At 37.2% G+C, this 17,047-nt stretch overlaps 1 long non-coding RNA gene across 2 annotated transcripts in view; it reads left to right on the forward strand.

Moving 5' to 3' along the window:
- Positions 1 to 15,718, forward strand: part of LOC107656068 (uncharacterized) — a 63,478-nt gene extending 47,760 nt beyond the window's left edge. The window contains exon 4 of one of the 2 annotated variants that reach the window (XR_001630519.1): positions 15,658 to 15,718. This is a non-coding gene — a long non-coding RNA (uncharacterized LOC107656068). Of the gene's footprint in view, positions 1 to 6,880; positions 6,947 to 15,657 lie in introns of those variants that run through there. The other variant, XR_001630520.1, reaches the window with a different exon arrangement.
- Positions 15,719 to 17,047: the final 1,329 nt, after the last annotated feature.

The raw sequence follows: 17,047 nt of genomic DNA on the forward strand, positions 1-17,047 counted from the left end.
CTACTAAGACATAGGCCATTCTACCAAAGTCTGCAATTATCAGAGAACTGACCGAGAGGACCGCTACAGCACTGCCAAGAACTACAAAGCTCTGAAATGGGACAGACTGTCTAGACATCAATGATTTCTTATTGAGTGTTGAACAGATTCTGGCTCTTTTTTTCTGTGAAAGGCCAACTCTAACAGAGTTTTCTCATAGTTATGTAACAACTGAGGTTTTGCATGATGAGTTATGAAACCAAAATTGAGCTATTGGGCACAGCAGACCCAGATAAAATCAAGCACAGTCGTACAGTATCACATTCTGCTTTTTGCATGCATATGTTCATAACTATGCCGAAGCTGTTGTGACTGTTGGTGTATGATGCTCACATTTAAGGGGATATACACAAACAATTAAAATTACTTATAATTTGTATGTGTGTGTGTGTGTGTGTCTGTGTACTTACCTAGTGTGAACCCAAACAGGACAAAATGTCCTGTGGCGGTTGATTAGTATAAGGTGATTTACAGACAAAGCTTTTATGATCACTTTCTGCCTTATCAAGACGTGTCTGGCTTGGATGTGGTGTATAGGAAGCATCGCGCCCATTCAAACTGCAACAGAAAACCCTCAGCTCAACAAACCATTCAGTCTGAGCTACTGTATTTCACACACACAATCACAAATCCCATGTGTAACTCATGGTGTTTAGAAGAATATTCAAACCCACATAAACACACGCTCTCATCTCTGAGCTAACTGAATCTGTCACAGGAGCAGCTCTAACAGACCGCTGTTGTTGCCTGTTCTTCTCTGTTAGCGGCCCTAGAACACAACGTTCCAGTGAGAGCACACTTTTCCTGGCTGTCTCATTTAGTCTATAATTACTGATAATGTTCTCAGAGGCAGCTCCATTTTATGACGCACACTGGTGGCAGGGCTAAACAAATTAAAGAGGGAGAGAGGGGAAAAAAGAGAGCAGTATAAATCAACATGCAGGAGACAAACAGCAGCGATGAGAGTCGTATCTGCTCCAGGGGGCTACGGCTCACTGTCCAGCTGTGTCACATTGGGCACCTCTGGTGTTGGTTAAATAGCCTCTATGGTTCTGACCTGCTACCACAAAGGTACACTATCCAGAATTGCCACAAGACTGATTGCTAAACCATTTCTCACACCCCTCTCATTCAGTGAGTTATGAGAGCTAAGAAAAGCACAGTTAAAGGAATAGTTCAGCCAAAAATGAAAATTTGCAAACAATTTAGTCACCCTCATGTCATCCAAGATGTAGATGAGTTTGTTTCTTCATTGGAACAGATTTGGAGAAGTTCATTATTACATCACTTGCTCACCTCTGCAGTGAATGGGTGCCGTCAGAATGAGAGTCCAAACAGCTGATAAAAAACATCACAATAATCCACAAGTAATCTTCTCATATTAAAATCCACCCACTGTTTTGCTTATAACAGTTTGGGCTGTAGAGGGTGCTTGATCTGTGCACATTTCTCTCCTGATTGAGGATAGCCAACTTTTTCACTGGGGATATCAACATTATTAATAGAGACTTTATTTTAGCTGAAAGCTTAATAATGGATGTGTTTATTGAAAACAAATCAGCTTTTCACTTCATAATACCTTAATTGATGGACTGAAATCGTTTGGATTACTCGTGAATTATTGTATCAGCTGTTTGGACTCATTCTGACGGCACCCATTCACTGCAGAGGATCTATTGGTGAGCAAATGATGTATTTGTATATGATGTATATGATCCTGTCTTGTTGGACCTTTATTATATATACATTATATTATATTATATTATATTGTATTGTATATTGTCTTTATAGTTTTCCATTTAATACCTTTCAAATAAAATCAAGTCCCATGTTATGTATAATGGGTGAATTTTCCCATTTCACTCTTAAATTAATCAGATGTCCAAAGTAAAATGGGTTGCAAATGGTATTTCCTGACTTTAACACCATTCTTCCCTTCTCACTGGTTAAGCCATCGAAGCAATAACCTATTCAGTTTTAAAGAATCTCCTGCAGCAAGAAGGTTTACTCACACAGACTGAGCTTCTTGCTGTGAGTGTGTTAGTGTAGGGAAATAATCAATGAGTTAACATGCAAAACCATGCTGAACATATGGTCGGCCAAACATCCATAATGACATGCTGCCAAACCAATCATTCCCACTCACTGCCATGTGGTTTTGCGTGCATATGCGTAAGTGTGTTGGTTTGAAACTCATTCTTTGAGCTGAGGTCTTGTGAGACTTGAATCTAGTTGCTCTCATAAATAGGAATATTTCAAGAACATACTCTTTAGTACATGCTGCCTTTCACTGAATAAGATGAGACCGTGAATCAAAACAGTACAGTTGTGGGTGCCAAGTTGGAAAGATACAAACATGTTGTGGTATGCCCAACCATTGAGCCAAGGATAAAAAGTACTGTAACTGAAGATTGCAGTCAAAAGTGACCTCGACCTGAAGGGCTTGAGATGTTCAGACAGGATGAGCAATCCCAGTATTGGCAAAGAGTTTTTATCAAGTGGTTGTATTCTTAACAGAGCTACAGGGGTACAAATTATCCACAGCTTTCAGTCGTGATAACACATGAAGACTTTGTACCAAATTAACCAAGATTTCATTGTTACCAACAGTTATATGAACCACAGATAATTGTTAATCATCTTGAGTCTATATCTAAAGTATTATTCAAATGGTTATGGTTTTGTAGGATCACATCTGTAAAAGAACATTTGCTTTGCTCCTCTAAGAAATTTAATTGAATAAAGTAATTTACCCCACAACCTAGTGTTTGGCAAAAAGTAGGTGATTCCACTGGGAATTTTCTTCTGGGTGGTGGAAAAAAACACACAAAAAACATGAAATGTCCAATTCGAAAAGCAGTAAAATCACAGACACTTTCTGAAATGGCATTACGTCCTCCTGTAAGACATTTAGTGGCTGAATAAGGGCTGACTTACATTCTGTGGATTCTGGAGACAGGCCAAACTTTGAAAAGTGAGGAAGGTTTTTGAAAAGCAGCTCAACGTGGAAGCTGTAGGAAGAAAGTCTCACGATTCAGTTAAAAGAACCACTGATCGTATTGGCAAAGGCATTTTCTGGTCTTTACAACAATAGAAAACAAACATCTAAACATTCTTAAATCAGAGATAGTTCACCCAAAAATTTAAATTCTGTCATTAACCCTTGTGTCATTCCAAACCTGTAATACCTTCGTTCATTTTCGGAACACAAATTAAGATATTTTTGGTGAAATCCGAGAGCTTTCTGACCCTCCATAGACAGCAACGCATCTGACATGTTCAAGGCCCAGAAAGGTAATAAGGGCATCATTAAAATAGTCCATGTAACATCTTAATTTTTGTCCCGAAGATGAATGAAGGTCTTACGCGTTTGGAACAACATGAGGGTGAGTAATTAATGACAGAATTTTTATTTTGGGTGAACTATATCTGTAAGATATTAAAACTTGTTTTATAAAAAATTATCAAAAGCAAGCTAATGCTTAAAACAATGAAAAAATACAGTGTCTACCAATGGTATAGGAAAAATAAACTTTGTACTGGAAAACGAGTCAAAAATACTTTTTGCAGTGTAAGCTTAGCAAACTGTTTTAAGTATTTCTGACTTTCCTCATTCAAGAAGACGGGAGCTGTATTTTCATAACTGGAAATAGCTGCCTTGGGGTGATCCCAAAATGGCCGCCGTGCACAGACTCTTTAAAAAGCTCTTTGATTAAAAACAGATTTCATGATTCAGTACATGCTGGGGCACAGTGTTAATTTCGTTGACGAATAATTTTCATCATAATTTTAGTCAACAACATTTTCACTGGCGACAAACGAGACGATAACGAACTAAAACTCTTTTTGAATGACAAAAACTAAATCAAAATTTGCTGTCAAAATTAACACTGCTGGGGAATCTCTCCAGACCCCTGGATTAAGGGTGTTGGTTCTGGGGTTAAGACTTTGGTTCTCAGCCAAAGCCCTGGGGCTGTCGTGTTAATCTCCATGTCGGTCCTCATTAGCATTAATGAATGGAGAAACACTTGTCATGAATGCACAACACACGGGGTTGTGTAATGCCACCGACAGCCAATGAGAGCTGTGCTAGCGATTAAAACCTAAAAGCGACTGTATGAACACACTGAGTACCATTTTCACATCCTTGCGGTTGAACAGTTCATCCATTTTGATAAGTTTTTGAACTTTCCCAATGAAATACGAGCTGCTAGTTTGAAATGCAATAACATTTGATCAAAATAAAACAGCTTTTGATTACATATGCACTTGGCTTGAGATCATTTAGAAGTTGCACATGAAACAAAACTGTTTAAATATGAATGAAACTCATTTGACTGTCAGCTGTGTAAACACACAATACATGTCTCTAAGATGAAGCTAGTGTTTATTCAATGTAGCTTTAAATCACTGGGCTGATGTTTCCTTTGGATTTCACTGGCTAATGGCTTATATATCATGCAGTGGTTTGGGCAGCATGCATGTTTCCTTTACAGGAGTCAAATGGATAGGCGGGGAAACCTTGCAGTACAAAATGCGGTCAACCTCTTCCTTTAGCTGTGTCCAAAACCTCAGAAATGTTCAGCCATAAACACACACACACACACACACACACACATTGAAAGCAGACATCATTGTTGTTACGAGCACCACAATGTGCATGTTCCACCCACCAATTTGATGTTTTGTAGTAGGTTGATCACGGCCTTTCTTATGCGAAAGGAAGAAATTGTCCCCGCTCTGCACAAACACATCCAAACACAGGAGCTGCATTGTGAGAGCTGCTTGTTATTTTGGCTGTTGTATAGAAGATCTGCCAGGTTAGCCGCAGAAAGTCATCTGGCCGACTTCCCAGAATCCATTGCACTTACTGACATGTTGAGATATAAAAAGTGCTATGCCCTAGACCTAGATTGCATATCCACTATACACACTTTTGCATTATAAAGTTTTTGTCTGTGTTGAGATGCTTTTCTGCTGAGCAGCTGGTGTTTGTACCGACATCAGCGGAATCTCTGCGGTCTCTGGTGTCCTTGTGTATTGCTTACTGTGAAATATATAGAAGGTAAAATGGAATTTATTCGTTCTAATTTAGGCAACATGGCGGATGTCATGATGCTATAGATCATATTTAGTGTGCAGGACTTTAAACAGGTATGTTTGCAGTAGACGCTTTGATACACTGCATGTGATTTTTTTAACTTCATGCTAATTTTATCACTGAAATATACTTTGGCTTTAATGAATATCTAAAGAAGACACAAAGGCATTTTTTCTATTTTAATGAGAAAGACGTGTGCTACTGCATGCCACTGTTTAGTATCTCTATCTGCTTATTATTAATGTTTTCATATTTAATTCAGGGATAATAAGTTATGTTTGCCTGTCCTCTCTGTGCAGTTGTTTTGCTTTATTAATATGCTCTCTCCACCTCACCAGCTCTCCTGTAAATGAGAAGGACGGGATCGAAGGTGCACTAACAAAATCGGTGCTGAACTCCGAATCAACTGGTTCAAGCCTGATTCATGAAAAGAAATATGCAAATTGCACAGAACGTCAGGAATGCATCCAACAAAATTTGTGCTGAACTCAGTTAGCTAATTAGATTCATTGTTTCATTCACAAATCGAATTAAACTCACTACATGAATGATCCGTTCACAGTGAAAACATGCTCAAAAACCTTTGATGAACTCTGTTAAAGACTCATTCATAAAATAAACTGATTTGTTCAAGAATTGAAGTTCAACTCACGGACTTGATATGATTGTAGCTGCTGATTCAGTCTGCATCCTTCAGTCAGTGAGCTGAACTCTGATTCCTGAATGAATCAGCCTCAGAAACAGCATGAAAACAGAATGAAAGCACAGAAAAGCATCATATGCGTCCAAAATCAATTGAATGTTAATCAAACTACGAACTGAAAGATTCATTTTTGAATCAGATTTGTTTCAAAACACTGAATGAATTGTCTATTCACACCTAGTCTGTTGCAACCAGATCATTCAGTCACTGATTCAACAAATCAGTGCTTTTTATAATTTAATCAATTGCCCAATTTACAAAAAGGAAATATGCATATACTTCATAAGTTTCACTATGGCTTAACCATGGTATTTGTAGTAAAACTGTGGTTATACAAATACGCCAAAAAAAAAAAACATGGTTACTACACTTCTACTACAATAAAACCATTGTTAATTTTTGTAAGGGCAATGTACTGAAAAATATCTGTGCTGAATTTACAAATTGGACTTAACGCTTCATTTGTGAATTGTGTTTGTGCTGAAAATAATGCCAGTGACAGTGGCTTTTTTGGTGTTCAGTGTTGCTAAAGCATACTCATTTTATATTCACAGTGTTCATGTGGTTCAAATCAGTCAGTTATAGTTTTTGTCTCCTTAGTTCAAACTAAATCTAAGCCACTGCGACTCAAGCATTGTTTACTTCTCTCAAAGCCCACATCAACATATTTGAAAAATCTCCAAAGCAGCTTTACTGTGGTTTAGATTGGCTGACGGGAATTAGAAGTGACGTCAACAATAGTGTGTTCTAAATTTCCAGTGTAACCTGGCCTCTCTAAAAGCGCAGAGGCAGTGAGCTGTGCTGTTATGGCCCTTAGCACCCTGTGGTGGGTTATTTATAGCTGACATTGCCAGCCAGCACCGGGTGTAATGTAAGGACACATCCACGGAGCAGAGGGCTGATTAAATGTCTGAGTAATTGACAGTAGCCCTGGAGGAAGTGAGGGAAGAGTTAGAGAAAGAGGAAGTGAGACCGAGAGAGGCAGAGAATAACTCATTTGGTTTCCCCTACTACAGCTCTCCTTTGTCTGTCCCCAGAGATGAACAACTCTTCATGCTGAACTGCGCCAAGATGCCATCAGTTCGATTGGACAAATACTGAGGGTTGGATGGGTAGTAAAGTCTCAAACATTCATGACAGGTCTTCAAGGATCTGTCCTGACTCGATCGATCAATGTTTTTGATGTAAACCAAACTCTCAGCAGCCTGTGTGCTAAGAATATTAAACCTCAAGAACAATTCTGGTGAGATATTTATAGTTTTAATGATGCTCTTGTGTCCTAGCAGCAATGAGCTTATTGCGTAACAGTAATTAGCAGACATACTTAAGCAGCAGTGACAGAAGACTTACGCCGACCTCAGAATAGACAGATACCCCTTTTCCACCGACGCAAAGATATTTTGAAACCATTCACCAAAGACAAGACTCTTCTGGGTTGGAAAAATCACATGTGGCCACTTAAACTTGCTGGTCTTGAATCAGTAATGTTAGAGTACTGGGTAGTAGGGTAATGTCTTATCCAAGTATAGCTTTCAAAACAAAATTAAATTCAAGTGATCAGCAGAGTTTTTTACAAAACTATGTGGAGCCACAAAACACAAAGCATATTCAGCTGAAGGACATAATTTATAAAGATGCATGTAGAATTATCATAAATGTGAAAGTACAGTATTAGTTTTAGTTGAGTAGTCAGTTAGTTGACTTTTACTAGCACTAGTTGTGTGTGCATTAACTATAGGGCATGTAACTGTAGGCCCATGTTCTACTAGGGTGCTAAAACGAAAGCAAGGGCACCCTTATTTGACGCTGTAATAATAGCATATTGGTGAAACAGATTTGGCAAACCATCAGTGCTTATTTGTTCATTGATTATGACATAACTTTGATGATTTAAAGGGATCCCAGCAGGCATAGGACGTCAATATAACGTCAGGTTGACATTGGACATGGCATCAGACAGATGTTGCATTTTGGTTGAGAATGAAAATCGGGTTGACGTCAGTATTCGACATCAATTTGACATTGACTTAACACTGGATTTTGGTTACACAACCTAAAAACAACAAATATCAACGTCAGCTGACGTCGGTATTGGACATCAATACTCACCCTCATGTCTTTCCAAACCCATAAGACCTTTGTTTATCTTCGGAACACAAATTAAGATATTTTTGATGAAATCCAAGGGCTTTTGACCCTGCATAGACAGCAACACAACTGACACGTTCAAGGCCCAGAAAGGTAGTAAGGGTATCATTAAAGGGGTCATGAACTGCCTCTGTTTTTTATTTTGTACTATTCTCTGAGGTCCACTTATAGGGCCCTATCATACACCAGCGCAAGGCGTGACGCAAGTGTTTTTTGCTAGTTTTAGCCCGACGCAGTTATCATTTTCACATCCTGCACCATGCTGTTTAAATAGCAAATGCATTTGCACCCATTTGTGTGCTCCTGGGCGTGCTGGTCAAAAGAAACCCATCATAAATTACAAATAATAGGCTATTTTCTGTCCTGTTTTGACCCCCCTCATCGGAATGCTCTGTTGAATAGGCTTTGCAGATCGTAGACTCGGAAGTAAATGCCCACTGCTATGATTGGCTAACACTTGTGTATGTTTGACAGCCTACATCCTTCACAGATGGACGCTGAAGTTAAAAATGCATAAATACTCAGCACATATCAAACGATTTGTAATAACAGACAAAGCAATAGTGATCACGTAATAAACAGTTACTCACACTTGTGTGTTGCGACATGACTGTCAGATCCAATATAGCTGGCACAGCATCGTCTTTTAGTTTCAATCTTTCTGAAAATCCTGCATCAAATTGTGCCTTGTTTGTAAACGAATCTGAGGTAAAATTAAGTGAACAAAGGGCTGCTTACTGACGCAGTCTGGAACCTCATTAAAAATGAAGTTCATCAAACAAAGTTTAGCATTTTGTTTCTGCATAGACATGGGTTTGCCGCTCTCCTCATTTACCGACTACATGCGCGAATTGGTGGGCGGGGCTAAACAGGCAGCACTGTAGAAGCAAGCGTTGATCTTCTTCTGGCTGTGTTTAGCCACACTATTACGTCATAAAGCATGCACATTCCACAAGCTGTTGTTTTGGCAGATTGGCTTCAATATAAGCAGTTTTTAGACTAATGAGAAAGTTTTGAGCTCTGAAACTTACAGAATGACCTCTTATATGTCAAAAGATCAAGGGAATTTTGATGTCTCAGTTCATGACCCCTTTAAAACAGTCCATGTGACATCAGTGGTTCAACCTTAATTTTATGAAGCTATGAGAATACTTTTTGTGCGCAAAGAAAATAAAAACAATGACTTCATTCAACAATTTCTTGACACGTCTTCAACGTGCGATCACAAGAGTACCACGATACATTTTTTGTAACAAAAACCTTAAATACTCTAGTAACAGCAGAAATTAGTAGTTGTGCAACCCCTGTTTATGCCATTATAAATCCTGGTTTGTTCCTTACTTTTGACGTAGAATAAAATGGAATGGGATTTAGGATCAAATCCGACGGTACGTGTGTTTTATAAATGAGGTCACTTGTATCTTTTTGTTGTTGTTGTTGTTAGGATTGTAATTTTTTTATTATTATTATTATTTTGTGTGTGTTGCACAGCTTTTTCTGTTTTTATTATTATATATTTTTAATTAGTTTGAGTTCCAGTAAAATGTAAAAAAAAAACAAAAAAAAGCTTTCATGCAAGTGTTGTAATGCAGACTATACTGGTTAAGTTCAATTAGCAGTGCCAAAACAGATTTGATTCTCGGCAAACAAACCACTAAAATGTGTGCCGTTAATATAAATCATTTTGCATAAATACATCTAGAAATTGCATTAAATGTAAGTGCATTGCTGCCACTTTAACCTGCTACCATTCTCTTAATGAAAATAAACTAGGGAATAGCAGATACCAGGTACTATGTTCAGCAACCTTAAAGGGACACTGAATTTTCATTTTTGGGTGAACTATCCTTTTAAGTGTAAATAAGGGTCCATTTTAATGGAAAAGTTATACGAGTCATCTTAAGAGCACATCATTTTTATGTGTTTAACCCCAAAATGATATTTAATTCTCTGAGAGCTTTTAGCAAAAGATGGTGCAACAAAATACCTAAGTGCTCTTTACTTAAAGAATGGACAAATATTCCATGCGTCATGGCTTCTCATTATGACCGAAATAATGATAATACCAGTCCAAATACTAAAAAAGGACAGTCAGATGTGTTTCCATTCTTCAGTTCCCATGGTGTGCCTCAGTTACTGAGAGAGAGAGAGAGAGAGAGTAGAATAAACAAAATAAATAAAACCAGCAGGATCAATATCACTCAGAGCTCTTTTATGATAGCAGGAAAATGCCCTGGATCTGCCATGTGCAATTATATCAGATCTGCCGCCATGCATGTATGCAGACTCCCAGACACTCCGTGCTCCCGTCCCCCATCTCCACCCCTGAGGGCTGTTTCTGGATTAAAGCAACCAATGAATATCTGAATATGTGCCTTGTTTAACATCTAGTAATCTTACATATGTCACATTTGGATGTCAGGTACTACGTCTCAACGTACACAATGCAATAACATACTTAAAGGGATAGTTCACCCCCAAAAAATTAAATCCTGGCATCATTTATTTTTTAACCTGTATTATTATGTGAGTGTTTTTGCATCATTTAAAATCATTAAATCTCCAGTCCAATTGCCTCACAGATGAAAGAGGTCTTAGTAAGGTTCTTTATTGGCATCGATGGTGTTTGCACCACTAACAGCTTGTGAAAATAGGAGCTATAAGGAATGAATTCTATGTTCATTTCTTTATCTCTTTATTCCTGCTAATTTTAGATCTCCCTCGTCTCTCTTGCCTCATTATATGTGTCATATTTTATCTGAAGCTGTGGCGTTTTCTCACATGTAATGAAATACGAGAGGTGGCAGCCGTTGAGGTAATATCCTGATGCCGTGCAGCGCTGAGATAAAAATACTTTATTCATTTTCATTTGGTGATTGTAGCAAATGCAGCGCTCAGATCAGTAAACATGTCACTGTCAATTGAAAGCTAATATTAAGTTACTCCTGTCTTAATAAAGCTGACAGGACACAGAGGAAAATGTCATTGCTTAAAGGTTGGTCCTTCATCTGTGAGGATGATCTCAGATTTCAGCATTACTTTTCTTACTGATGTTTCTCTTATGTTATGAGACATTAAAATAGATGATGTTCGAAATACACTTAGCATATTAAGTATACTTCCTGTACTTATACAAAACTGTATTTTTAGTGTTGCTATGCGATTAATCGGGTCAAAAGAGCACATCACCCATTTGTTTATTAATGTGTTTATTTTGAAATCTCAATTCAATGATTTATTTAGTATATTGCCAGATCTGAGCACAATGTGAGACTATGTTGTGATCTAAAACTCCACAACAATGGTTTTCAAATAAATTTGAAAGAATCCTTCTTAAAATGTAAAGGTAGATATATATATACACTACCTTTCAAACATTTAGTGTGTGATCAAAATATAGTCAAACAGTAACATTGTGAAATATTATTACAATTTAAAATTACTTTTCTATTTGGATATATTTTAAAATGTAATTTATTCCTGTGATGCAAAGCTGGATTTTCAACAGCCATTACTCAAGCCTTTAGTGTCACATGATCCTGATTTGGTGCTCTGGAAATGATTTTTACACTACAGTTGTGCTACTTAATATTTTTGTTGAATATTGTGTGTTGCTTAGCATTTGAACAGCATAGAAAACTTTTGTAACATTATAAATGTATTTACTGCCACTTCGAATGAATTTAATTTCGTCCTTGTTGAATAAAAGTATTAATTTCTTTAAAATATAAATGACTAACCCCAGACTTTTAAATGTTAGTGTGTGTGTCTGTGTGTGCATGTATGTATATATATTAATAAGTATATATATAAAAAATGAAGTGACTATTATTATTTAAAAAAAATATATATTTTTCCAGATGTTTTATAGTAATTATTTTAGTAAAAAATTATTACTATAAAACATCTGGAAAAATATGTTGTTGTTTTTTTACTAATACTTTTTTATATTTTATTACTTTTTGTTATTTTTTTCCCCATAAAACTATATGCAGAATTTTTGGTTACTGTTAAAAAGGAGTGCCAGTAGAATAAAATTGCTGTTCATTTGTTATTTCTGATCTCGTAAAATAATTTATCACCCAAGGAAGCATAATAAAATAGGTGCAAATTAACTTTGACAACCCTAAAAATACAATTTGTCAAATTTAAACATGCGAGCCTCGTTTGAAAACCCCTGCTAAAGAATCTTGTTGCTGTCTAGGAGAAACATCTGAGCTATTTAGAGAGATCTTGTGTGATTTGTCTGTCCTTTTGGGGGAGTGTTTGACTTCAGCTTGCTGGTGTTTTGTGAATACCTCAACAGCAGTACGGCGAGCTCTGAGGTTGGAAAGACATCCTGGGAACGGTTAATCGTTAGGTGAGCACCTACCACCTGTCGGGGGTCGAACTTGAGAGAGGGATGAGAAACGAATGACCACCAGCAGACAGTTGTGCAGACTGTGTGTGAGTTAAAGTGTATCAGTGCTGACCTGAAAAACCCCTTTTATCAGGAGACACATTTCCTCCCCGCTCTGTGTAGGTAGTTCCCCAGAGGTGTACTATCTCTAAGATTGCTTGTGTGTAACGTTCAAACTCTGATCTGGAGTCACCCTGTGCTCTCTGCACCTCTCAAGCATCCATCTCTCTCCCCTGCAGAACTATCAATTACCCATTTGGCTGGAAATCAAAAGGTGTTGCTGATGTAATGCAATGAAACATCCTTTTTGGCCAAAGGTTATTGAGGAATTTGACTTTTAATGAGGTAAGAGAACGTGGAGAGTCAGTATCTGAACTGTTAGTTTGCTGCACGTCATTTACTACCAAACTGTCTTACTAACTATTAATAAGCAGCAAATTAGAGGAGTTAACAGTTTGTTCATGGCGAGAATTGGAATAAAATAAAAAGTGTGACTGGATATTTTTTTTATAAAAATGTAATGCACGTTTATTTTTTGTTGCACTTTTTTTTTCCACTTGCTGTAGGCATTAACAGTAAAAAGCAGGGAAAGAAAATCTGCCAAGAAAGTTTGCGGGTCTTTCAATGTAGTTGGATGTTCTTGACTCCTGCTCTGAATGTCAAACTGAAGAATTTTAACACTGCAGAATATTTCAAACTTCTATTTAGCGGTATGTGACCACATAATGAAACAAACAGGACACAATGCAGTAATGTGCCTTTAAGTTAAAGTGTGAGTAAAATGGAATTTTTTTTTTTTCAACGAGAGAACGAATGTTATGGATTTTTGCATTTCTTATGATTTTTTCATCCTTTTTACATAACATGTGCAACAAAACCTGAAGCTATCAAACCGCTTTGGTCAATAAGACCAACAGTGGTTCATATCTGAAATACTCAGACACAAAAGCATGCACTAATTTCCTCTTCAATATCTAGGATCTGGTCGCACAATCCAGTTCATAACATTCATGGATTGAAACCCAGAGTAGCATATTTAACAGAGGCAGTTTACCAAAAAATGCATATGAACCCGTTTTTTCTTTACTTATTCAGCTCATGCTATAATTTTATATGAGGGTGACTAAATAACTATTCCTTTAACTTTGAGCCTTAAACAGAACAGGAAAGAACTCATTGCAAATGATATAATATCACATTATAATCACTCAGTGATTGCAAACGTGAAGAGGGTCTAATGTGGTGCGTAATAACATCTTTTGGCCCTTTCTAGTTGTTTTTGGAGCTTGAATAAGAGTATCAGTCAGAGTAACAGGCCCCAGTGGAGTCCTCTGTCCCTCACATTTCACACACCTACTAACAAAATGAGTATTTGTGGGAATGACACTCAGCACGCATTACCATCCAAGAACTGAAAATGTTGTTTTAAGACTCTGGCTCCACGAAATTATCCTTCATATTTGGCAAAAACAAGGAGGCCGATTTTTATGAAAGATTTAACAAGGATGGAAAAAGGCCACAGTCAGCCAAACCATTGTGGCTTTTACTGAAGCGTGTGCTGCTGTAATGCAGGCTGGAGGAGGCATTCAGCTTTCACTGAATCACTATTAATGCAGAGGAGTGGGAATGTAGCTCTCCTCAACGTTTGGCAAAAGCTTCATCCTTGGCTTGATTGTTTTAGCAGAGCCTTGGTCTGGATTTTAATTGGGAGAGGACATTGGGGAAGTCGTGGCCTAATGGTTAGAGAGTCGGACTCGTAACCCAAAGGTTGTGGGTTCGAGTCATACCAGCAGGGATTGTAGGTGGGGGGAGTGAATGTACAGTGCTCTCTCCACCTTCAATACCATGACTGAGGTGCCCTTGAGCAAGGTACCGAACCCCCAACTGCTCCCCGGGTGCCGCAGCAAAAAAATGGCTGCCCACTGCTCCGGGTGTGTGTTCACGGTGTGGGTGTGTGTTCACTGCTGTGTGTGTGCACTTTGGATGGGTTAAATGCAGAGCACTAATTCCGAGTATGGGTCACCATACATGTCATGTCACGTCACTTTTTTTTTTTTTAATAACCTTGTGTCTGCAGAATGCTCTTGAAGTATTCTGTCTTCAGGGACAGAATACTTCAGCTTGACACTGGGGAAACCTTGATGACTTTATTGAATGTTGCATTTCATATCAATGGCCATTTTAAATGGGATGTGAGGTCAAATATGATCTCTTTATGTCTTATAAAGACCAATCGTGTTTTGCTATGATTTATATAATTATTCTTTATCTTTTCTCTGTGCCCTAGACATATTGTTGAAAACTAAACATACAACATACATTCTAATGAGTAAGCTGAATATAACTGTTGTAACTGCTTGATATAATTGTTTATCTAAAGGCATTTGAAACTGTTGTCATAGCAACAGGTCCGTAAGTTCAAAGTAATTTTTTTGTAGATAGGATTAGATCACAGTGGAGGTGATTCTAATGTCTGCCCCAGTCCTCAATATAATTATTGAATACAAAAATAATTCAGTTTATTAAAAAAAATATTATTATTATTATTGTTATTATTTTTATTATTGGTCTTTTGGGGGGTTCATAAGATTTTATTTTATTTTTTAGTTTTTGAAAGAAGTCTTTAATGGTCACCAAGGCTGCGTTTATTTGATTAAAAATACATTAAAACTGTAAAATTGTTTAGTGTTATTTCAATTAAAATAACTGTTTTCTATTTTCATATATTTTAAAATATTATTTATTCCTGTTATGGACTTTAAATGAGATAAATAGAAAGCATTTATTTGAAGTAAACAAAATTTGAAACATTATTAAAGTCTTTACTGTCTTTATTTTGAACAATTTAATGTGTCAGTGCTGAATAGAAGTCTTAATGATGTCAAGTTATTATTATTTAGTATGATACTTCATAATCTTAAATAGTGCAGAATTTTAAATATCGCTTATTCAAAAATGTTTAAGAGTATATAACATTGTAACATAATGTGTCTCAGCTCTGCATTGCTATTCGTGGTTTTGAGTAATGATACGTAGATGTTTCTGTAAGATCTCTTTCCTGAAAACACATTTAGCCAATAAAAAGGAGGGCAACTGCACTGAACAGTTTAAGAGGTAGTAAATAATTGGAGTGCCGGCTGGTTTGGGCAGACTTCTTATTCATTCCACTGACTGCACCTTTCACTTTCCCTGACGGTTATCTGGGCTCTACTCCTCTGGAGTCATATTTTATGTTTAATATGGTAATGTTCTTTCTTCACCTTGCAGATGCTGAAAGCCGCCTGTGCATCAATGTCTTAAAACAGTCATTAGCCACCTACCATTTTAAAGCACATAAGCTCTCAATGATTCCCGTAGATGCTTATCATTGTCGGTGCCTGGGGCTCAGAATAAAACCAGCTGGACATCTCTCAGGTACCAAGGACCTGTTCAGAGCGTTAATCAGGACTGCTGATGTCTAAAGGCCATGTGCAGTCTGGAAATTACCTGGACTTATTTTAATGTACTGCGTATATTAAGAACGAAATTACTGCATCAGGAAAAATGAATCTTTTTAGTGTTTATAAGTAATGTTTATGCTTACAAGCTGTATGTATATAAACTGAATTGTATAATATGAACATATTGACAGCATCTAAAATGGAAAAATATTAATGTATGCACAATTTAAGAAACATTGAATCTTTTAGGATCTTTTTTTTTTACTTTTATTCATCAAGGACACATTACATTGATCAAAAATAGATAAAAAAAAGATTCTTATAATGTTACAAAATATTTCTATGTCCACTAAAATATTAAGCAACACAACGTTTTTCAACATTGCGAATCAGAAATGTTTCTTGAGCTCTAAATCAGCATATTAGAAGGATTTCTGAAAGATCATGTGACACTGAAAACTGGGGTAATGATGCTGTACACATATGTAATGAATCTCTTTGATTAAATACAAAAGAAAGCAACCTGTTAATTCCATGTATGCACAAGGATACAAAAAAAACAAAAACAATTGTATATCTCTACGTTCATATGTAAAATGCCTTCATGTTGTCAATATGTTAGTAATATCTCTATGCAAACACACAAAAATCTGTCTGCGCTAGAACCACACTTTATGCCCAAATACCTATGATTACTCATTGTAATATGAGACTACATTAACAGTGATGAACCCAAAAAGACTGGTGAGGGAGTCAATGACAACTCTGTAGGAGCTACAGTACAAGCCTCAGTGACTAAGACTGTGCGTAGAACATCTGTTGCCGGGTTTGCTTTACCAGTGACAGCTTTATGCTACAGTGGCAAAGAATAGCCACTGTCAGAAAAAAACACTAGCTACTGAAAAAAGTAGAGTCTGCTAGAAGGCATGCGGGAGACACTGAAGCCAGCTGGAAGAACATTCTATGATCTGATGAGACCAAAATTGTGCGTTTTGCCATCAGAGTAAACAGCATGTTTGGCGTAAACCAAAGGCTGTGTATCATCAGAAACACACCATCCCTGTAGTGAAGCACGGTGGCAGCAGCATGAGGTTTCTCTGCAGCAGCCCTGGAAGGCTTTTGAGGGCAGAGGGCAAAATTAATTCAACAAAATCCTGATGAAATCCACAAGACGCCAGTTACTTGGAAGATTCATTTTCTAGCATGACAATGACCCC

The sequence above is a fragment of the Sinocyclocheilus anshuiensis genome, unplaced genomic scaffold (assembly GCF_001515605.1).
Source record: "Sinocyclocheilus anshuiensis isolate Anshui unplaced genomic scaffold, SAMN03320099.WGS_v1.1 scaffold51, whole genome shotgun sequence".
NCBI classification, from domain to species: Eukaryota; Metazoa; Chordata; class Actinopteri; order Cypriniformes; family Cyprinidae; genus Sinocyclocheilus; species Sinocyclocheilus anshuiensis.